Source organism: Equus przewalskii, chromosome 30 (assembly GCF_037783145.1).
Source record: "Equus przewalskii isolate Varuska chromosome 30, EquPr2, whole genome shotgun sequence".
NCBI classification, from domain to species: domain Eukaryota; kingdom Metazoa; phylum Chordata; class Mammalia; order Perissodactyla; family Equidae; genus Equus; species Equus przewalskii.
In genome coordinates, this window is record NC_091860.1 from 7,747,695 (window position 1) to 7,770,991 (window position 23,297).

General features: G+C 37.5%; 1 long non-coding RNA gene across 5 annotated transcripts in view; it reads left to right on the plus strand.

Annotated features, from left to right (window-relative positions):
• Positions 1-23,297, plus strand: part of LOC103548247 (uncharacterized) — a 37,895-nt gene that overhangs the window by 3,685 nt on the left and 10,913 nt on the right. For 2 of the 5 annotated variants that reach the window (XR_011535137.1, XR_011535138.1), the window contains exons 2-5: positions 563-724; positions 7,615-7,827; positions 9,860-9,997; positions 13,225-13,673. This is a non-coding gene — a long non-coding RNA (uncharacterized lncRNA). Of the gene's footprint in view, positions 1-562; positions 725-7,614; positions 7,828-9,804; positions 9,998-13,224; positions 14,200-23,297 lie in introns of those variants that run through there. The other 3 variants (XR_011535135.1, XR_011535136.1, XR_011535139.1) reach the window with 2 other exon arrangements.

Here is a 23,297-nt window from a genome sequence, read left to right on the forward strand (position 1 = left end):
CTTGTTACTGGTCTTTATTGTCTTCCTATCAGCTCATGTGGACAGGAAAATAACTCACCCCTATCCAATTTTAGTTACTTTAGAACTGTTTCAAGGTGAGTGCATTTTCTTGCCTGGTTTTCACACATTTTGACTTTGTTCAATTTCCCTCCTTAGGATAAGTTAGAGATGGGTAACTGCAGAACCTCTTGGTTCAAAGAAGGATCTCAGCACTGAGGCCCAAGGGGGGAGATGTCCCGTGGTGACAGAGCACACACTTTCTCTATCAAATGGGCTTCTGTCTATGGGCATTAAGGACTGGAACAAAGCTTTAAAGCTCCATGGGCTGATGTTACCATTGGGAATATGATTTTTTCACATTTGTCAAACCTCACATGACTGACTTCAGTAAAATTACAACTATACAAATATTTACACCAACTTATTTTTTAAATGTTAGAAAGAAAAAGGAAATCAATACATTTGTTAAATTTTAAAAATCTGTATTGTTTCACCTGATGATAACTCTTTAAGTTAAATATCTTGATAATATTGCTTACTTGGTTGATGTAATCTTTTACAGCTTGAACTGAACTTAAGGGCCCCTGGATTATCTGAATGAAAAGTTGGGCAGATTGATCAACTTGTAAACAGTCTACTTCCTGGATTTTGTAAAGACAAAAACATTCCTTCCCCCGGCATACATCTCATGTTTCTGCACAGTGCTTCTTTGAAAATAAATATGGTAAGTTAATATATTTTTGTTACAATTAAAATAAGCCATTTTACACTTCATAATGGTAAAGGGAACAATCCAACAAGAGGATATAATGCTTGTAAATATCTGTGAACCCAACATAGGAGCACCTAAATATATAAAGCAATTATTAGCAGACATAAAAGGAGAACTAGTAACACAATAAGAGTAGGGGGTTTTAACACTCCACTTACATCAATGGGTAGATCATCCAAACAGAATAGCAATAAGGAAACATTGGCCTTAAATGACACATTAGACCAGATGAACTTAGTAGATATATACAGAACATTCCATCCAAACACCACAGAATACACATTCTTTTCGAATGTGCATGGAACATTCTCCAGGATGGATCACATATTAGGCCACAAAACAACTCTCGATAAATTTAAGAAGATTGGAATAATACCAAACATCTTGGCTGACCACAACAGAATGAAACTAGAAATCAACTACAGGAAGAAAATTGGAAAAGCCACAAATATGTGGAGATTAAACAAAATGCTACCTAACAACAATTGAGTCAATGAAGAAGTTAAAGGAGAAATCAAAAAATACCTGGAGACAAACGAAAATGAAAATGAAAATATGACATGCCAAAATTTATGGGATACAGCAAAAGGGGTACTAAGAGGGAAGTTTATAGCAATACTGGCCTCCCTCAACAAAGAAGAAAAGTCTCAAACAATCTAACAGTGCACCTAAAGAAACTGGAAAAGGAGAACAAACAAAGCCCAAAAGCAGTACAAGGAAGGAAATAATAAAAAATCAAAGCAGAAATCAATGAAATATAGACTTAAAAGACAATTGAAAAAAAATCATTGGAACAAAGAGTTAGTTCTTTGAAAAGATAAACAAAATTGACAAACCTTTAGCTAGATTCACCAAGAAAAAAGAGAGAAGTCTCAAATAAATAAAATAAGAAATGAAAGAGGATAAATTACAATGGACACCTCAGAAATACAAAACATTATAAGAGAATACTGTGAAAAACTGTATACCAGCAAATTGGATAATCTAGAAAAAATGGATAAATTCTTAGAACCATATAACCTTCCAGAACTGAATGAGGAAGAAATAGAGAATTTGAATAGACCAGTCACCAGTAAGGAGATTGAAACAGTAATCTAAAACCTCCCAAAAACTAAAAGTCCAGGATCAGATGGCTTCCCTGGGGAATTCTATCAAACATTCAAAGAAGACTTAATACCTGTCTTCTCAAACTCTTCCAAAATACTAAAGAGGAGGGGAAGCTCCCTAACTGGTTCTATGAAGCCAACATTACCCTCATACAAAAACCAGATAGGGAAAGCTCAAAAAGAGAAAATTACAGGCCAGTATCACTGATGAACAATGATGCAGAAGTCCTCAACAAAATACTAGCAAATCAAATACAATGGTATGTTAAAAAGATCCGACAACATGAGCACATGAGATTTATTCTAGGGATGCAGGGATGGTTCAACATACACAAATCAATCAAGGTGATACAGTACATTAACAAAATGAAGAATAAAAATCACATGATGATCTCAATAGATGCAGAGAAAGCATTTGACAAGATATGGCATACTTTTATGATAAAATCTCTGAATAAAATGGGTATAGAAGGAAAGTACTTCAACATAATAAAGGCCGTGTATGACAAAAACACAGCTAATATCATACTCAGTGGAGAAAAACTGAAAACTATCCCTCTAAGAACAGGAAACAGACTAGGATGTGCATTTTCACCACTCTTATTTAGCATAGTTTTGGAAGTGCTATCCAGAGCAATCAGGCAAGAAAAAGAAATAAAAGGGTTCCAAACTGGAAAGGAAGAAGTGAAACTGTCACTTTTTCCAGATGACATGATTTTGTATATAGAAAACCCTAAAGAACCCACCAAAAAACTTTTAGAAATAATAGATGAATACAGTAAATTTACAGGATACAAAATCAACATACATAAATTAGTTTCATTTCTATACACTAACAACAGAGTAGCAGAAAGAGAAATTAAGAATACAATGCATTTACAATTGCAACAAAAAGAATCGAATACCTAGGAATAAATTTAACCAAAGAAGTGAAAGACCTATATGCTGAAAACTGTAAAACATTGTTGAAAGAAATTGAAGAAGACACAAGGGAAAGATATTCTGTGCTCTTAGATTGGGAAAATTAACATAGTTAAAATGTCCATACTTCCGTAAGCAGTCTACAGATTCAAGGCAATCCCTATCAAAGTTCCAATGACATTTTTCACAGAAATAGGACAAAAAATCCTAAAATGTATATGGAACAACAAAAGACTCTGAATAACCAAAGGAATCCTGAGAAAAAAAAACAAAGCTGGAGGTATCACAACCTCTGATTTCAAAATATACTACAAAGCTATAGTAATCAAAACAGCATGATACTGGCATAAAAATGGACATACATATCAATGGAACAGAATCGAGAGCCCAGAAATAAACTCACACATTTATGGACAGCTAATATTTGCAAGGGAACCAAGAATATGCAATGGAGAAAAGAAAGTCTCTTCAGTAAACGGTGTTAGGAAAACTGCACAGCCGCATGCAAAAGAATGAAAATAGACTGTTATCTTACACCATACACAAAAATTAATTCAAAATGGATTAAAGACTTGAATGTAAGACTTCAAACTGTAAAACTTCTAGAAGAAAACATAGGGAGTAAGCTCTTTGACATCAGCCTTAGCAGCATATTTTCAAATAACATATCTGGGGAAACAATAGAAAAACTAAACAAATGGGACTATGTCAAACTAAAAAACTTCTGCACAGCAAAGGAAACCATCAATAAAATGAAAAGACAACCTAACAGTTGGGAGAAGATATTTGCAAACCATATATCTGATAAGGGGTCAATATCCAAATGTATAAAGAACTCATACATCTCAACAACAAAAAAACTAACAACCCAATTAAAAAATGGGGGAAAGATCTGAACATACATTTCAAAGAAGATATACAGATGACCAACAGACACATGAAAGGATGTTCAACATCATTAACTATCAGGGAAATGCAATCAAAACTACAATGAGATATCACCTCATGCTTGTCAGAATGGCTATAATTAACAAGACAGGAAACAACAAATGTTGGAGAGAATGTGGAGAGAAGGAAACTCACATACACTGCTGGTGGGAGTGCCAGCTGGTGCAGCCACTATAGAAGAAAGTGTGGAGAGTCCTCAAAAAATTAAGACTAGAACTATCATACCATCCAGCTATTCCATGGCTGGTTATCTATCCAAAGAACATGAAAACACGGATAGGTAAAGAAACATGCACCCTTATGTCCATTGCAGTGTTATTCACAATAGCTAAGACTTGGAAGCAACCTAGGTACCCATCAAGGGACAAATAGATAAAAAAGATGTGGTATTTATACACCATGGAATACTACTCAGCCATAAAAAAGATGAAATCTTGCCACTTGTGACAACATGGATGGATCTTGAGAGTATTATGCTAAGTGAAAATAAGTTAGAGGGAGAAAGACAAATACCATATGATCTCACTCATAAATAGAAGATAAAAACAACAAACAAACACATAGAGACAGAGATTGGATTGGTGGTTACCAGAGGGGAAGGGGGCAGGGAGGAGGGCAAAAGGGATGATTAGGCACATGTGTGTAGTGATGGATGGTAGTCTTTGGGTGGTGAACGTGATGTAATCTACACAGCAATCGAAATGTAATGATGTATACCTGAAATTTATATAATGTTATAAACCAGTGTTAGCTCAATTTAAAAAACTACACTAGTAAAAATTTATTAATTTTAAGCCATTTTAATGCTATTCATAATTCTAATAGATACTGTTGACTAACATTTACTATGTACCTGGTTCTTTCCTGAGTTGTTTTCTTATTTCTTTTTTTTTTTTTTTAGTGACTTTTCATATTGGAAGAATTTTAGATTTACAGAAAATTTGCAAAGGTAGCACAGAGAGTTCCTATATACTCTTTATCTGGCTTCCCCCAATGCTGACTACTTACAGAACCATGGTACATTTGCCAAATCTAAGAAATTAACATTAATATAATACCTTTAGCGAAGCTATAGACTTTATTTAGATTGTACAAAATAAACCTTAATTTCACCAAATCACTACTTTTTCCGCTAGGGTCCATTTTCTGCTCCAGGATCTAGTGCAGCATACTACATAGCGTTTAGAATAGGGAGTGCTGTGGGTTGTTTTTTTTAATTTTAGATGACAAACATTTATTGGATTCCAAGAAACATACTAGTCTCTGAGAATACACTGAAGAAGCAGTCACGGCCCCTTGTCTTATAGAACGTCTGTGTGTGCTCTTACATGCGTCTGTAATGATCTGGTACCATAATAAGTGGGCAGTTTGTTTGAAAGGGACGTCAGCTTCGTGAGTTTCTTTTTGGATGATACTTAAACAAGGAATTTTAGAGGCTTATCAAAATACTTGTTTTATGCTGGTGAAAGGACAGATTTTTTAAATCAACGTGAGCTATAAAAGCCCGGGAATAACAGAGCAAGTTTGAATAATTTTGTGACGACGGTTTGATTTGAAGCTGTAATTTGTATAAACTTAATTCATTTACTAATTCTTCATTCTTCTTTTGCCTTTATTTCATATAAAGGCTGTAGGATAAATAAAGAATTCAAGAGTGAGAAAAAAGTTTTTGAGCTTGGACTAAAAATCCACTTGCATTTTATTATTTTTTATGCTACGCTCCCTCCTTCCTGAGGGGAGCTGTTAGTAATTTAGAGTGAGGAGGAGACTAGGACCAAACTCAGTCCTGCCCCCAGTGACTATGGGATTCACTTTCTTTCTCTAAATGGCTGTTTTCTCATGTGAAGTGTGAGGAGTAACTCCTTATCTCACTTTGGAGGATCAAATGAAATAATCTAAAGTGTTTGGTCCATAGTAAGTGTTCAGGAGAGTAAAATTTTTGTTACTATCGTTATTATTATGGTGTTATTATTACTACTGCTCTTCTGGGCTGCACATTACATTTTCTTTTAAGGTTGTTCCTCTTACTGCCAGCTGATTTTTTCACTTAGGCAGGCAGAGGTATTAAGAAGGGGCTTCTTGACTTGACTGTAAGGGTGCGTAGAAAAATCCCTGAATCCTAACTGCGATATCGGGATAGGTGAGAACCAGTGTCTATTGTTGCTGCCTACCTTTTCCCTGGGGTCATGGATGTAACCGAGGATGGGGCCCATTAGACAAGAGCGGGAGTTAGGAAGGATCACCGGAGTATTCATGGCCTCCAGCTATGGAAGAAACCTTCTTGGTACCCAATGACTATGGAAGCTTTGAGAGAGAGAGACCTCTGGTTTGCAGGGGTTTATCACATTGTTCACTAGAGTTTTTGAAATTGGCTCTAGGAAATAGCAATTCCTTATTTCTTTATGCTCTCAACTAAAAGTAACTGTAGACATTTATCTTTTACCTCTTGATTTGAATTTCGTTTCATAGTCAACTGTATTCGTATATCAGATAAAAGAGAGAATCTAAGGGACAAGTGATAGACATTAGAGTGATGAAGCATTGTAAATAGATTAGCAGTGCTTTTAGATTTTATAAAAGCAGAGTCATATATGGACAAATACAAGGAAAACTTGGATTTGGGTTTTTCTAATATATAACAGTTTGATCCTTTCTGGTCTTGCTCTTATGATTTGTTAGGTGCATCCAGAGCAGTGCTCTGCCTACGGCTAACTATTCCCCACTACTGAAGCATGACATTTCGAACTGTTCTAGTCATTGTCTTGTGAATTATGAATTTTTCCAGGCTGGCTAATGGGAATAGACACCATTCCTGGTGCTGTGTGAGCACCAGGCGCTGTTTCCTCTACTCTTTTCAGATGGATTTTCCCCCTGGTTGCTGGGAGTTTCCTTACCTGTATGTATTGTGCACTACCCTACTGAACACCCAGGGGTCCCCCCTGCAGATATCCAGGGTTCCTCCTCTCTTCCGCTTTCTACTCTCCAGTGTCCTGACCTGTGTGAACACCCAGGAGGCCCTCTGCAGATCTCCAGGTTTCTTCCTCTGTTCCGCTCTCTACTCTCCAGTGTCCTGACCTGTGTGAACACCCAGGGGCCCTCTGCACATCTCCAGGGTTCTTCCTCTGTTCCGCTATCTACTCTCCAGTGTTCTGACCTGTGATCTCCATCTGCCTTGGTTTCACCAGACTCTCAGCTTCACCACCTCCACTCAGGGAGTCTGGTGGGCTCTACCTCAGTTCTGTCTCCCTGTGTGGTGGCCTGGACATTCTCTCAAGGCAGTGAGGTGGGCATTTGTTAGGCTAACTTCAGTTGTTTTGGGGGATCACTGTCCTTCATTGCCTGAAGTCCTTTGTCTTGAAAATCATTTTTATGTATTTTGTCTGTTTGGCTTTTGCTTGTTTCGGGTAGGAAGGTCAATCACTACCTGTTACTCCGTCTTGGCTAGAAGCAGATTGCAGTAGCCTTCGGCACGTGCTGTAGACCGTCTAGAGTGCCCTTCTTCCTCCTTTGATTCATTGCTTCCTGCTCATCCTTCATTTCTCAGTGTAGCCCTCTCTTCCTCAGGGAGGTCTTCCCTGGGCCCAGTCTAGATCAACTTCTGTTATGTGATCATAGAACTCTGTTTTCTTATAATATCTATCACATTTTATAATTGACATGTTATTTGTCTTTCTCCTCTTTAAGCTAAACAAGAGCCAGGGGTCTTGTCTGTTTGATCTGCAGAGCTTAGTGTAATGTCTTCCATGTTGCAGGTGCTCAATATACATTTGTTCAACATATGAATAAGAAAACGTGAAACTGCACAGTCCTTTATGCACAAAAAAATACCCATATTTTATTTCTATTTTTGTTTTCTCCCTGATGCAGATTCTGTTAGCCTATTGAAAATCCAGAATGCAGTTCTTTCACGTGAAAGATTAATAGAACGTAAAAAAGTCACCGTGAATTACTTGAAGTAAAAATTTAAAAAATGGAAAATAAGGTTAGTGGACTACAAAAGGGGCTGTCAGGAACCAAAGAAATGAAGTCACAGTTAGAGCATCAAAAAGTGGAATGGGAACGAGAAGTCTGCAGTTTGAGGTATTGAACATCTTGGTTTTAAGGAAATAATTGAACTATTTAGTTTTATACTACAGTAAATGTAGGAGAAGTTTTGTAATTGGTAACTTAACTTCTGGGATTTTACCAGTGGGAGAACTTCTTTAGTATTGTGGCGTATGAAATTCTTGGAAATAATACAGCAAGTTTTTAACATGAATACTTCTAATAATAATTTAATGTAATAATTTAATGTATATTCAGAAGAATATCATATTAATGACCATATAGAAGTCCATCATTTGGAAATCTGATTATTTACTTAGTAAATCAAATTTCGGTTGTTTTTCATTTTTCTGTATTATAATTAACGCTGCAAGGAATGTCTTTTATATAAATCTGTTTCCATATTTCTGATTATTTACTTTTAATAAATTCTTCAGTATAGTATTATCTGGCTAAAGTATAAGAACTCTTAAAAAAGATCTTTAATCCATATTTCTAAATTGTTCTCAAGGAAGTTTATATTAATTTACATTCCCATCAGAGTATGAAATGACCATTTTTCTCAAGACAGAAAAATTTTTAAATGTATGCCATTTTATTCTTCATATATGCATGGAATAAAAAGTAAAATGGACAGTGATTGCTAATTACTTTATTTAAAATCTCTCTCATATAGAGATAAAATTAATGCAAAGGTCTATATTGAAAGCACGTTAGTCTTTATTGCTTATTTAATTAGTATGGATTCTGTCTTATTCTAAAAGGGATTTTAAAATGATTTATAAAGTAGATAATAACCAACAAGATAAGTTGAAAGTGTTGCAAGGGAAGAAACATAGAAAGTGTGGGACCCCAGATAGCAGCTTCCCTTGCCTGGTCCTGGGTGACAGGAGCCTGCAGACATGTGTTGTGTAGACATCTGCAGCTGTCTTACACTGTAAGTCACTTTTAGTCAGTATTACTTCACTGTGATATTATGTGAAGTTGGAATTTTCTTTCTGGTGAATTTATGAACTTGTTTATAAACAAGTTCTCTTTTCAATTAGTAACTAATCTGTCCTAATAGAGTGCTAATTATGACTATGTGGAAAAAAGAGCAATTTTCAACTCTAACTTTACTGAATAATTTCAAAATTCCTTTCCTACAATATTTACCAGAGTGACTGTTGACTAAAACTAAGCAGCAGAATGTTTTTTCATTGCCACCTTTCAAGTATATATATCTTTTGGAGGAGATTGAAATGAGGAATTAAAAACGAGACCTAGAAAGGAAAAAAATTGGAGAACATAGAAATTTCATTAGCCTAATAAACCAACATATGTAGAACCAGATCATAAAATGAAGTTTTTATTTTATAACAAAACTAATTTTAAGATAAGCATATTTAACTGTAGAATTTCCTTGAAACAAGAAGGGAAAAAGAGATGTTGATAAGTTATATGAAAAAATTAGGGAGCAGTTAAGAAGAAAAGAAGAGCAATGTAGTAAAGAAAATGAATTGAAACAATGACTTAAACTTGCTCTTGGAACGCTAGACATGGAATTGAGGACATAAGAAGTAATTTGAATCAGGTAAGCTAATCTTTGGTAAAAAATGCATATTTCTAACATTGTTTCATCAATATTATTTATAATATCCCTTTGAGTTAATGTATATTATTTCAGTTTTTAAAAAAACTAAAAATGTTATCTCATCCTAAATATGAACTGTGACATTTATAGCTGAAATTATTAATTTATTGCAATATTTGACATCTAATAGATGCTCTCTGTTTTCTGAATGGAGGAATGGAAGGTAAATTGAGCTTAATCATTAACATAAATGTTAATTTTGGCTGTGTTATTTTAAAATACAGACTAACTTGCCTTGAGACTGATGGAACTAGTTAAATGTTTTGTAAAGAAATTTTATTTCACAGTACTGTGTCTACCTGTATTTCTGCTCTGCGACAAATTTAGCTGTCATTTAAATACTTCCTTTTTTTTTTTTTTTTTAACATTCTACTCTTAAGCTTTTGACTCTTTTTAGTGATATGAGACCAAAAACCTAGTGAAATGTGTCTCTAGGTTGTAGAAGAGTGAAATGACACTCAGAGGCAACTTTCTCAAGAACAAAATGCCAGAATATTGCAAGATGGAATTCTGACCAATCACCTTTGCAAACAAAAGACGATAGAAATGGCTCATAAGAAAATGAACACTGAGGTATTTTCTTTAGTCGTTTTCAAATATGTGTGTGTGTGTATTTTAAAAAGCAATGCTATACATCTTGGAAAGTAGAGACGATTTTCAAAGCATATATATTTTGAGTGGGGGGGGGACATTTTTGGTCCATTGGGTAAAGTAATATTCTCAATTGAAATCCATTTGTCTGTAACGGTCAAGTAGTGATATTCACAGTGGCCTCATCTAAAGGAGAGGTTTTTAATGTTTTCCATAGGAGTTAATGAGCTTTCTAGAATTTCAAAACTTCTGCTGTTAACACAGATGTTCCAGTTTTGGGCAATGATTTCGCCCCCTCCATGTGTTAATAGAGAGTTTCGTTTGTCACTTCCACCGATGGTAAGGAGGAAAAGTATAGCCAGTTCAGAGACCATTCTCCTACTTTTGAGAAAATAACAATTTTCTCCAAGTACTATTCTATTTCAGTACAAGGAGCTTTTGAAAACAATGATATGCTATAATATATACTTAATGATAACTCACTGACAAATATTTTATTCCTAGTAAAATAGTGAAGTGTATTTTCCCCCTATTTCATATTTATTGCTATTTTAAACATGATGAAGAGGAAATAATAGTTATTGCAGCAGCAAGTAATCTCATGATTTTCTAAGAACTCTATAAATTTGACCTTATTTACCATAGCTTTGAAATATAAGCTTCTTTTGTATGTAACTGTTTCCAGTAGAGAAGTAGCTGTGGTTTGGCGCAAGAGCACTAGTAGTAGAGTCGGAAGCCCTGGGGAAATCAGCTTGCTCGTCTGCCAGAACTGTGACAACTCAGCGAGTTCACTGATGGATGTAGAAATATTTGGCACAATGCCCAAATTTATCAGTTGTCAGTAGATGGAATTTTTATAACCCACTATAAAAATGTTAGAAAAGTAGACTATCTGTGGAACATTCTCAAGGAAAAGGACTTTGGGAGATTTCAGCTGTCCAAATGTGTGCAGAGCTGAGGCTCCTACCCTCGGTCAGCTGGATAGGTTAGATATCAGCCTGCAAACTCAAGTTTTAATGTAGTCAGGTTTATCAGTCTTTTATTTTATGCTTTCTGGGTTTGTTGTAATTCAGAGAAATCCCTTTCCCATTCTGAGATTCTTAAAAATTCCTTCATGGATTCATTGTCTTCAATTAAATTTTTGAACTTTTGGGAATTTATGCTTATATAACATTTGAGGTTTGGATCCAACTTAGTTCTTTTCCACTTAGATATCCATTTACTGCAAACTTTTTATTGTATAAATATATAGGTCTATTCTTTAATTTCAGAGGAAATCATGATTTGTCATTTTATTGAATGCTAGCTACAAGTCTCCTTTGTTTTACAGAGGTTTCTAGTAGTCCTGAAAAAGAGAAAGATTTGCTGCATAAAAACCACATGTTGCAGGATGAAATTACTGTGCTAAGACTGGAAATAGGCACAGTAAGAAATCAGAACCAGGAAAAGGAAGGGAACTATTTTGAGGACATTGAACTGGTGAAAGAAAAGAATGATGATTGGTTTTTTTTTTTAAAGATTGGCCCTGAGCTAACATCTATTGCCAATCATTTTCTTCTTCTCCTCTTCTTCTTCCTCTTCTTCCCAAAGCACCCCAGTAAATAGCTGCATATTCCAGTTGCAGGTCCCTCCAGTTCTGCTGTGTGAGATGCTGCCTCAGCATGGCTTCGTGAGTGGTGCCATGTGCCCAGGATCCAAATCGGAGAAACCCTGGGCGGCGGAAGCGGAGTGTGCGAATTTAACCACTGGGCCACAGGGCTAGCCCCAGAATGATGATTTTCAAAAGACAATAAAATTGAGTGAGGGAACATTAAAAAAAACAATATTCCAGGGGCTGGCCTGGTAGCACAGCAGTTAAGTTCACACATTCTGCTTCGGCGGCCCGGGGTTTGCTGGTTCCGATCCTGGGTGCAGACATGGCACTGCTTGGCAAGCCAGGCTGTGGTAGGCGTCCCACATATAAAGTAGAGGAAGATGGGCATGGATGTTAGCTCAGGGCCAGTCTTCCTCAGCAGAAACAGGAGGATTGGCAGCAGATGTTAGCTCAGGGCTAATCTTCCTCAAAAAAACAAAACAAAACAATATTCCAGTATAGTGGACAGCTGAGAATACAGTGCTAAACTCTAAACTGCAGACTGACAAACAAAGCAAAGAAAGACTAGAGACAGAAATGGAATCATAATGTTAGCTGCACAGAATTGGGGTTCTCTTGCCCAGTGTACATAAACGCCCAATTAATTACGGCATCAGCCTTTGGGAAAAGACATCAGCTTTATTCTGTGAGAGTGATCTCCAGGGAGAACAGGAGGCATTGGCCCTGAGATCTGTCTCCTGATTCAGGATTTGGGGCAATTTTAAGAGGTTAAGGTTTTAAGGTTGAGGAGAACAGACTGGCACATGGGAACACTGGTGGGGCACGTTTTGATTGGTTGGCTTCAAGCATTTACGGTGAGGTTTCGAACACTTATGATGGGTTCTAGACACTTTTAATGAGGTGGAGAAGGAATTTTAACCCTGGATCTTCCTAAATGAGGGACCCCTCACTTCTGATAAGAGTCTGACTTCCAAGTTCCAGTCGTGTCCCAGTCCTTGTTTTCTGTGGGAAGGAGGGTCTTTGGTTCCATGGTCATTTCGGGTCAAGATTTCTTCTTTTGTGCATGCTCTGACTAGGTGACTTACAGATTTTCTGAAAGGCAATTCTTAGTCACTGCTGATAAGACATGGGATCAGTTGAACTGGCTCTGGAGGGCCTGCACTTACAATACCATTCTAGACTGGCTACTGCTATCCAGGATAAAGATCAAAGTCAGGGGCTGGCCCTGTGGCCCAGTGGTTAAGTTCACATGCTCTGCCTCAGCAGCCTGGGGTTCACTGGTTATGATCCTGCATGTGGACTTACATCAAGCCATGCTCTGGTGGCATCCCACATAGAGAAACTAGAATGATTTACAACTAGCGTATACAACTATGCACTGGGGCTTTGGGGAGAAAAGAAGGAGGAAGATTGGCAACCGATGTTAGCTCAGGGCCAATCTTCCTCACCAAAAAAAGAAAGAAAGAAAGAAAAAGATCAAAGTCAGATATCACAAAGAGTCCTAAAACCTGCTCTCCAGAGAGCAAGAGACAGTGGTTCCATTTACAGGACAAAATGAATTTTGATAAATCTAACCTAAAGGTTAATAATGAGATTCTTTCTTAACTTTCGAAAGCTGAAAGTAAGGTCAATAGTGCAGAAGTTGAGCTCCATCAATCAAGAGATGTTCTCAGAGAGAAGACTTTGGTTTTAGAAGATGTACAAAGAGACCTCAGCCAAACACAGTGTCAAAAGAAGGAAACTGAACACATGTATCAGAGTGAACAAGGGAGAGTGTATAAATACATCAGGAAGCAGGAATCCTTAGAGGAGAGATTAGCTCAACTACAGAGTGAAAATATGTTGCTTTGACAGCAACTGGATGATGCTCACAACAAAGCTGATAGTAAAGAAAAGACAGTAATTAACATCCAACACCGGTTTCAGAATATTGTACCAAAACTTCAAGCCAAAAGTGAAAAACAAGGTCTTATGCTGGAAGAAAGAAATAAGGAGTTAATGGATGAATGTAATCGTTTAAAAGAAAGAATGTATCAGCATGAAAATGAGAAAACAGAAAGAGAAGTAAGTATCCAGAAAGATCAATATTTTTCAAATTTCCTCAAAGAAACTTCAAAATAATATTTGATTATGGCTAAGTGTGGAATCTAGTCGAATATAAAAAAAATATAAACTATAAATCTGCTTAAAAGCATACCTTGTATCCAGCAAGTGCTTTAGTTTGAGTAAAACCATTGTATCGCCTATGAAATTTTAAGAGGTTAAGTTACAAATTAATAGATGTAGACTGACCTTAATAATTTAGTCTTGTACTGTTAAAATAATCATTTTAATCTTTATGTCATCACATTTTAATACCATGATGAAGCAGGTAATGAAATGCTCATCCCTGAAATGTGTATTTTGAAGTTAAGATTCAATTAAGTGGATTAGCTTGACAGTTAATTCCAGATTTCTGAGATAAACTGAAGTGTAGGTATTGTAGCTTGTAATGCTTTTCCTACAGTAGCTTTTTATACATTGTTTGTTAGTATAATTTTATTTTTATTCATGTCAATTTGAATTAAATTTGGAAATATTTCAGTCTCAAGTCACGGATTCTTATGACCTCTCAGCTTCCTAAAAGGCATCTATTTTTCATTCAATCATAATTTGAGACAAACATGATGAGTATTAGCAAAACCGTATTTGACTTAATGTTCTCACTGCTAGTTACAATTCACTTTGAACGTTTTCACAAATACTTGGCTCATAATTGTCATTTCACGGCTCAGTTACTGTCATTTGGACCTCAGTTTGTCCAACACAAAGAGACTTGCAGCTCTCCATCGTTTATTAATTTGGCATTGGATCTCCGTTTCCAGACTGGCGAGGGGCGGCAGGATTCACGTGTGGCGGGAGTGGGGTTGAGTGGGGAGAGAGTTGTAGGCGCTGAGGTCAGGGAGGGAGGGGGAGGCCAGGTTACCTAGAGCCTCGAAGCCCATTGGAATGACTTCCTTTTTATTCTGAGATGGGAATCCTGGGAAGAGTTTGCGCAGAGGATGGCGTATGTGAGGAACTCTGAAGTTCATGTAGGCCTCTGATAAAGAAGAGGGAAACTGTTCCACAGTGTAGAATTGACCACCCCTAGTCCCACTACATCCTCATGTCTTTTTGAGATTTTCAGTAGGTAGTAAATCTTTGCGAATGCCCCGGGGGAATGGATGGTGGGGCTGAATCCATTGCCTGAGTAACAATGCTTATGAGGCAGGAGGATAATACCTTCTGTGTCTTTGACTGAATTCAGTGAACAGGAAGTGTACATATGAGGAAAAGAAGGTGAGTTGATGTGTGTGGTGGTATTTTTCAGAGTACATGTGTTAGAGTTGTATGTTACTAATGTAATTTAATAATGACATGACATAAAATCAGTAACAGAGATATTTTATTAGGTACTGCTTTCCGTTTCCAGCCCCTGTAATGCAGGGAAGAGCAGAGAAAGGGATGGAGATGGCGCTGAGATAACAACAGTCAATCTATGGGGAAAAAACCCACAAAACAGTTATGGAACAGTCTGCTCAGAATAATGCCATTTGTGGGAAAAGAAACCTTCACAAAATAAATCTGTATTATATAGCTGAGTAAATCCACAGACAGAGGTCTGGAAGGAAACCTCAAACTGATTACTAGTGGTTACTTTGTTGCTAGTGAGTATGGGGAATCACAGGCAGACGGGTTTTATTTAAATTTTTGGAAATTTTCTGCAGTGAGAATATGTATTCAGATAAATGAAATAAATTAGGTCATTAAAGGGAGGAACATAAGGTAAAAACTTGAGGGGGTTGAATTAAGAAAACTTAAATCTTTTTTAAAGCATGCAGAGTCTTATGTATATGTATCGACTAAGGAAAAGAGCCAAAGATTCTGAAGAGGTTGAACGTAAAGAAAGGGGAGGACTGGTGGAGCGAGATCGTGGTGGAGGCCAGAGAGGATGGGCTCTAGTTCAGGTGGAGATCTTAGCCACGGAGGCTGAGGGTGCAGAGGCAAGAGCAGGTGCTGTTGCAGGTAAACTGGGAGGAAAAGGGGAAGAAAGCTGAGAGAAATTGGGCTTTATGGCCAATCATTTCTCAGTGGAGCGTGAGGCAAGGCTCCCTAATGAGAGTGAATGGGGCAGTGGGCAATTATGGCCATGGTGGAGTGGTAGTGTCACCTACCCAGAATCTGCTGAGGATGCTGAAGTATGCTTCAGGGTGTTTCAATCCCCAGTCACTGGGTTCAGTGCTTTAGAGCTGACAGTTTCAGGCATGGTGTTTCTGAGCATTGGCAACCTCTCCCATGACATCATTATTTATAGCAGCATTTGTCAACCTCAGCATTATTAACATTTGGGGTCAGATAAATCTTTGTTGTTGGGGGGGGGCTGTCTTGTGCATTGTAGGATGTTTAGCAGCATCCCTGGCCTCTACCCACTAGATGCCAGTAGCACCCCCACACACACACACTGGTTATGATAACCAAAAATATCTCCGGACATTGCCATGTATCTCTTGGAGGAAGGAGCAAAATCTCCTCTGGTTCAGAACCACTAATTTAGAGCTAGAGTTATTGTCTACACGCCAGGGCTACTTGTCAGGAATGTGCAAGCTGGTCTGCTCCTGGGAATGGTCCACCCTGCCTGCCTTTGTGGGGGCAGGAGAGCCTTTGGCATTGAGGCAAGATATTCACAGGGAAGCCATGCCCAGACTCGCAATGCTTTTTGTACCATGGGTGCCAGCAACGGAGGCGTCCTCCCTCTCAAAGCAAAGAGTCACCCAATTCGCCAATCCTTCTCTTAAATGACTTCTTTCTATCACCACCTTGAAGAAGAGGAAAAGAAAATTAAATCAAAGGTATGTGTCATAATTTTCCTCAAATCAAGTCACAAAATATTCTCCTTTGTCTTCTGGAATCTTTCTGTTCCCCTCCCCTCATTTATTGAGAATATATTGACACCCACCGCTTTCTAGGCATTATATCAGAGGCTGGATACAAAGATAAAGAGTATGTGCCCCTTGTCATTGAGGAGCTCATATCAAAGAAAGAACATAATAAAGAGTGATAAATATTAACCGATCCACACACCCACTATTTCAGAAACAGAGCTGGGGGAGAACGCCTGGAGAGTGGTGACATCAGGGAGGCCTGTCAGGGGCAGTGATATTTTGGTTAACTCCTGAAGCATGCTTAGATGTTCAGACAGCCAGCACAGGAAGAGCATTTTAGGCAGGGGAATGGATTATGCAGAGACAATGAGGCATGGCCACATGTTGTGTCTAGAAGCCTTTGAAAAAGTGGATGCACCTGAAGAGCAGTGAGGAGAGAGGAAATCACGTTGTGAAGGCCCTGGCCCGCTGTGTGAAGAAGTTTGGGCTTCTCCTATAAGTGCAAACTTTTAGGCATGGGAGCCCCCCAGGTACTGGTCCTGCTCTGATCTTGACCTCTCTCCTTGATTCAGCCTTTCCTCCTCCCTTTTAGTCCAACATCCAATCTTAGGCTTCAGGTAAATATAACCTAGCCATCCATTTGAACTCTCCCAGAGAAATTTCTCCATCATCTTTTTTCTTTCTGTTTTTACCTCCACAAAGTAGACCCCATAATTTCCATCAGTCCACATCCTAGAGTCTTCACAGCTCTGTTATCTTGCACTTTCTGCTTTTCAGAATCCACAGCCTCCGTAACTCCTAGTTTTTGCCCAAATTAATTTCCCTCTCCCCATCAACATAACCAGGAAACTGTCTTTACTCCTACTGGGATATCGTATTCAGAAGATGTTATATATCCAAGCCCCAATTTCTGGGCATGGTTTTTAAATAAAGTTTAATTCTCCTTGCACCAACCATGCTGGACTTTAAACTTTATGTGGTGATTTTTTTGAGATCTTTTTTCCTCCCGGAGAAAGAAGCTGTCAAGGTGAGTGAGGTTATAGGCACTAAGCGGGCTCCACTGCGCAATGTCTCTCACCAGTGAGTCGTGATAGATATATTTTAACCCTGAAAGTACCTCCAAAGGGAGAATACATGCTTAAGCCATCACCAGAGAAATTCTTAGGGGTGGTTTTATAGCAGCTAGCTGAAAACAAGATGCTGTGGGAAGTGCACAGGTTTGGAGATGCCAGAGTGCAGAGAGAGAGGAGGCTGTGGAGGCCAGCTCCTCCCCCATCACCATCTGCTGAGGCCTGGGTCCTCACAGGCCTTTTTTCCTTAAAGATCCCTCATGTGGGATCAGGCACAGATCCACATTCTCATTCTGAACCCTGACCCCTGTTCATTGTGCCCTTTTTACACATCTTCAGTATCACAAAGACATACCCAACTGGTGCTAAAGGTTATCAGGAGGGTTGGAGTGTTGGAGAGGGCAGGGGTTGACGATGCAAGAGGAGAAAAGTGGCATTTTACAGCTTTTGATGACTTATCTTCTTTTGGCCCTGATTTCTGACGACTTTTCTTTACATTTCTTTATAGTCTTTATTTTTGTACTTTTCTCCTTTCTTCAAAATGAAAGGAATTGAAACAAAAAAACAACCCACCAATTGGGAAAAAATATTTGCAAATCATATATTGGACAAAGGGTTAATCTCCACACTATATAAAGAACTCACACAACTCAACAACAAAAAATCAAACAACCTGATCAAGAAATGGGCAGGGAACATGAACAGACATTTCTCCAAAGAAGATATACGGATGGCCAATAGGCACATGAAAAGATGCTCGTCATCACTGATCATCATGGAAATGCGAATCAAAACTACACTAAGATATCACCTTACACCCGTTAGAATGGCAAAAATAACCAAACAAAAAGTAACAAATGTTGGAGAGGTTGTGGAGAAAAAGGAACCCTCATGCACTGCTGGTGGGAATGCAAACTGGTGCAGCCACTATGGAAAACAGTATGGAGATTTCTCAAAAAATTAAAACACCATATGACCCAGCCATCCCACTACTGGGTATCTATCCAAATAACTTGAAATCAGAAATTCCAAAAGTCCCATGCACCCCTATGTTCATTGCAGCATTATTTACAATAGCAAAGATGTGTAAGCAAGATAAGTGCCCATCAACTGATGATTGGATAAAGAAGATAAGGTATATATATACAGTGGACTACTACTCAGCCATAAAAAGGATAAAATCGTCCCATTCACAACAACATGGATGGACCTTGAGGGTATTATGTTAAGTGAAATAAGCCAGACAGAGAAAGACAATCTCTGTATGACTCCACTCATATGTGAAAGTTAAACATGTAGACAAAAGGAACGGGTTAGTGGTGACCAGGGGAAAGGGGGAGCGGGCGTGGGCACAAAGAGTGAAGTGGTGCACCTACAACACGACTGACAAATAATAACGTACAAATGAAATTTCGCAAGGTTGTAAACTATCATAATCTCCATAAAAAGTTTAAAAAAATGAGAGGAATTGAAGGAATAAGGCAGATGACGTCAAGCTGGTCAGAGTAGTAGAGTCAGCAAATAGGGAAGTTATAAAATGTTTTTGGTAATTGGTACATCTTCATGCTTATCTATACTTCCCAACTTCCATAATTTAAAAAAATAGAGTAGGCAGAAAGATGCCTCCCGAATTTTAAGGTAATGAAAGTAAAATTAGAGAGGGTCAAAATTGATGACGAATTCTAAAATGCTATCAATACCCTTGTCTCTCTCTCCCAGTTGCCCTGTGATATAGCTCAGTCAGTGTAGCCAGGAGGAACCTTTCACATCTCTACCCCTGGAAAACTGCCCTGGCCCTGGAGACAAAAATTTAGGCTTTGGCAGGCTGGTCTCAATAAGACAAGGTAAAGGGCAGACCATGTCCCCATGGAGCACTGTCACCCATCAAAATCAGGGAAAGCTCGTCTGCCCTCAGCTAGTGCCTGGCCACTCTGATCTGCCCGGACTGTGGCCAGCTGCAGAGACATGGAGCCTCTGGGGGGTTCAGCCCTGGTGCTCCCTCCCACCTCCCCGCCTGGGAATACTGAGCTGCCTCTCCACTCACTATGCATCGATCCTCTTATCTTTTCAATGGTAATTTGCTGATAATTTCTATCTCTTTGTGTTTTGATCAGAATTCTGGTACAACTCCTTGAGTTGACTTTTGGATTTTTTTCCCAGAAATATTTGTACTATTATTCATTCCCTTTGTTTGAAGTTTTTGTTTTTTTCTGAATTCAGAAATAAAAAGAAGAAATTATAAAGGAAACAGATGATAGATTTGACTAAATAAAATTATTAAACTTCCTTCCCAATACAAAATTCAACAGGCAAATGGACAAACTGGAAAAAAGCATTGCTATATGCCAGAGTCAAAGGATAAGTAATATTAATCAGTCATATAGAGAATTAGGAATAGACAAGTAACAGTATATAGTATATGTTAAAGTACATTAAAATGTTAGTAGTAAGAGAATATATTCCAACAGGAACAAAAAAAATATATAAAAGGCAATTCATAAAAGAAGCGAGAAATCAAAATGATCAATCGTGTTAATAATCATAGAAACAACTAAAAAATGTTGAAGAAATTGTCATACCCTCATACACTAGTGCTGAGAATATAAAATAGTAAAACTTTCTGGAAGGCAATTTGGAAATTTGTGTAAAGAGATTCTACAGTGTATGAGCCCTTTGATCTAGCAGTCTCAAGCCTTGAACATAATCAAGGATGGATGTGCAAGAATGTACTTGCAAGGCTACTTGTGCTCATCACAGTGTCACAAGTGGAAACTTAAAAAGATAAAACCTAAATACCTAACATTTAGAAACTAGTTTGTTACATTTTATAACAATAATTTATAAGTTTATGTTATAATTTATAACTTATAAATCTTGTAGATGAACACAACGCTTGGGGAAATGTTCCGAATAAAGCATTAAGCATAAGTGCTTAAGTAGATATGTGTATATATGTGTGTTAAAAAACTATAAGGAATGTACAACATGATGACTATAGGCAACACGGCTGCGTGATATGTATGAAAGTTGTTAAGAGTAAATAGTAAGAGTTCTCATCACGAGGAAAAAATTTTTTTCTCTTTTTTTGCTTTTGCTTTTTATTGTATCTGTATAAGATGACAGACGCTAACTAAACTAATTATGGTAATCATTTCACAATACAGTATGTTTAAGTCAAACCATTATGCCGTGTGCCTTAAACTCAAACAGTGAAGTATGTCAGTTATAACTCTGCAAAACTGAGGAAAAAATCTATAGAGACAAAAAAAAAAAAACCCATGAGGACCTGCAGTGTACCCAAAGTTAATACTAGTTATCTCTGGTAATAAGATTAAAGATGATTTTAGTTTTTGTCTTTGTGCATTTTTACTATTTTCTGGATTTTCTATAATTGAAATATATTACTTTTGTAATCAGAAAAAGAACAATATGTATATAATTTTTTGAAAACTGGCTTTGGCACTAGAGAGATGGAGATCGACCACGAGAGCCCTGGGGATAGACTCGGTCAGGGCTCTTCTCTTACTGGAAGTGAGCCAGTTACTAACCTCATTTTGCCTCAGTTTCTTCATATCTAAAATGAAGATAATGATAATGCCTCTCATAGGGTTGTTATGAGGATTGAATGAGTTATTTCATTCAAAGCATTTAGAACAGTGCCCAGGTAAACACTCAATAAATGGTAGTAACATTAATTAGTGATGATTTCTGGGCAAAATCAAGCTAGTATCCTTACTTTATACCAGAATAAATTTCAAAGAAATTAAATTGTATGTAAAAACATAAAAACATAAAAAATGAGAAGAAAATATAGAGTTGAGGTTGAAAGCATCACATGATATTCAGAAGCCCAAGAAAATGATAGCTATATTTGTCTACATAACATCTTCAATATGGAACAAACCCCGCAAAGTTAAAAAATATCTGCAACAGATATGAGGGACAAAGGGTCACTCTCTCTTCTGTACAAAGAGCTCTTCAAACTGATAAGATAGACAGACCAAGAGAAATACGGGCAAAGGACGTGAAAAGGAAATTTACCAACAAAAATATGAGAATATGTTGAGTCTCCCTGAAGATCAAAGAAGTGCAAGTGAAGTCAGGATAGCATTTCCCCATCAGATTTGTCACGATAAACACTTTGGATAAAACCCATTGTTGGCAAATATATGTAAAAGGAACAGTCCCATAAAATATAGGTGATACTACAAACTGTTACTTTTTTATGGGGTAGTTTGGCAGTATCTATCAAAATATAAAATGAGCATATCCTTTGATACATTGTTCTCACCTTTAGGAATTTGTCACTAGAAGATAATTCCACAATTATGCAAAGATGAAATGATGCGAAGATGTTCAGTGTGGTGTGGCTTGTAATAGCAAAACAGAAACAAACCAAAAACATGGTATAAATGTTAAATTGGTTCTGGAGACTGTTTTTTTGGTGGTGTTTATTCATTTATCGTGAGCTTGTTTTTTTTTAAAGATTGGCACCTAAGCTAACATCTGTTGCCAATCTTCTTTTTTTTTTTCATTCTCCCCAAAGCCCTCCCCCAGTACATAGTTGTATATTGAAGTTGTGGGTCCTTCTAGTTGTGTCATGTGGGACTCTACCTCAGCGTGGCCTGACGAGCAGTGCCATGTCCGCGCCCAGGATCCAAGCTCGTGAAACCCTGGGCCACCGAAGCACAGTGCACAAACTTAACCACTTGGCCACGGGGCCAGCCCCTGTGAGCTTCTTTTTTTAATTTAGATATAATTGACATATAACGTTGTATTCGTTTCAGGTATATGACTTAATGATTCAATATTTGTACATACTGTGAAATGATCACCACAATGTCTCAATAGTTCACATCTGTCACCATACATAGTTACGAATTTTTTTTTCTTATGATAAGAACTTTTTGAGATCTACTTTCTTAGAAACTTTCAAATATATGATGCAGTATTGTTAACTATAGTCACCATGCTGTACATTACGTCCCCATGACTTATTTTATAACCGGAAGTTTGTACCTTTTCATCTCCTTTACCCATTTAACCCACTCCCAACCCCCACCTCTGGCAACCACCAATGTGTTCTCTGTATCTATGAGCCCAGTTTTTGTCTGTGTTGTTTTTAGATTTCACATGTAAGTGAGATCATACAGTACTTATTTTTCTCTGTCTGACATTTCACTCAGCATAATGCCCTTAAGGTTCATCCATGTTGTCTCACATGTCTCAAGATTTCATTCTCTTTTATGGCTGAATAATATTCCATTACAAATATATACCACATTTTCTTTATCCATTCATTTATCAATGGAAACTTAGATTGTTTTTATATTTTGGCTATTGTAAATAATGCTGCAGTGAACATGGGGTGCATGTATCTTTTCAAGTTAATATTTTTGTTTTCTTCAGATAAATACTCAGAAGTGAAATTGCTAGATCATATAGTAGTTCTATTTTTAATTTTTTGAGGAACCTCCATACTGTTTTCCATACTTGCTACACCAATTTCCCACCAACAGTGCACAAGGGTTCCCTTCTCTTCAGCTCCTCTGCCCATTTCTTAATTGGATTGTTTGGTTTTTTTGCTATTGAGTTGTATGAGTTCTTTATATATTTTGGATATTAACCCGTTATCAGATATATGATTTGAAAATATTTTCTCTCATTCTGCAGATTGCCTTTTCATTTTGTTGATGGTTTCCTTGCTGTGCAGAAAC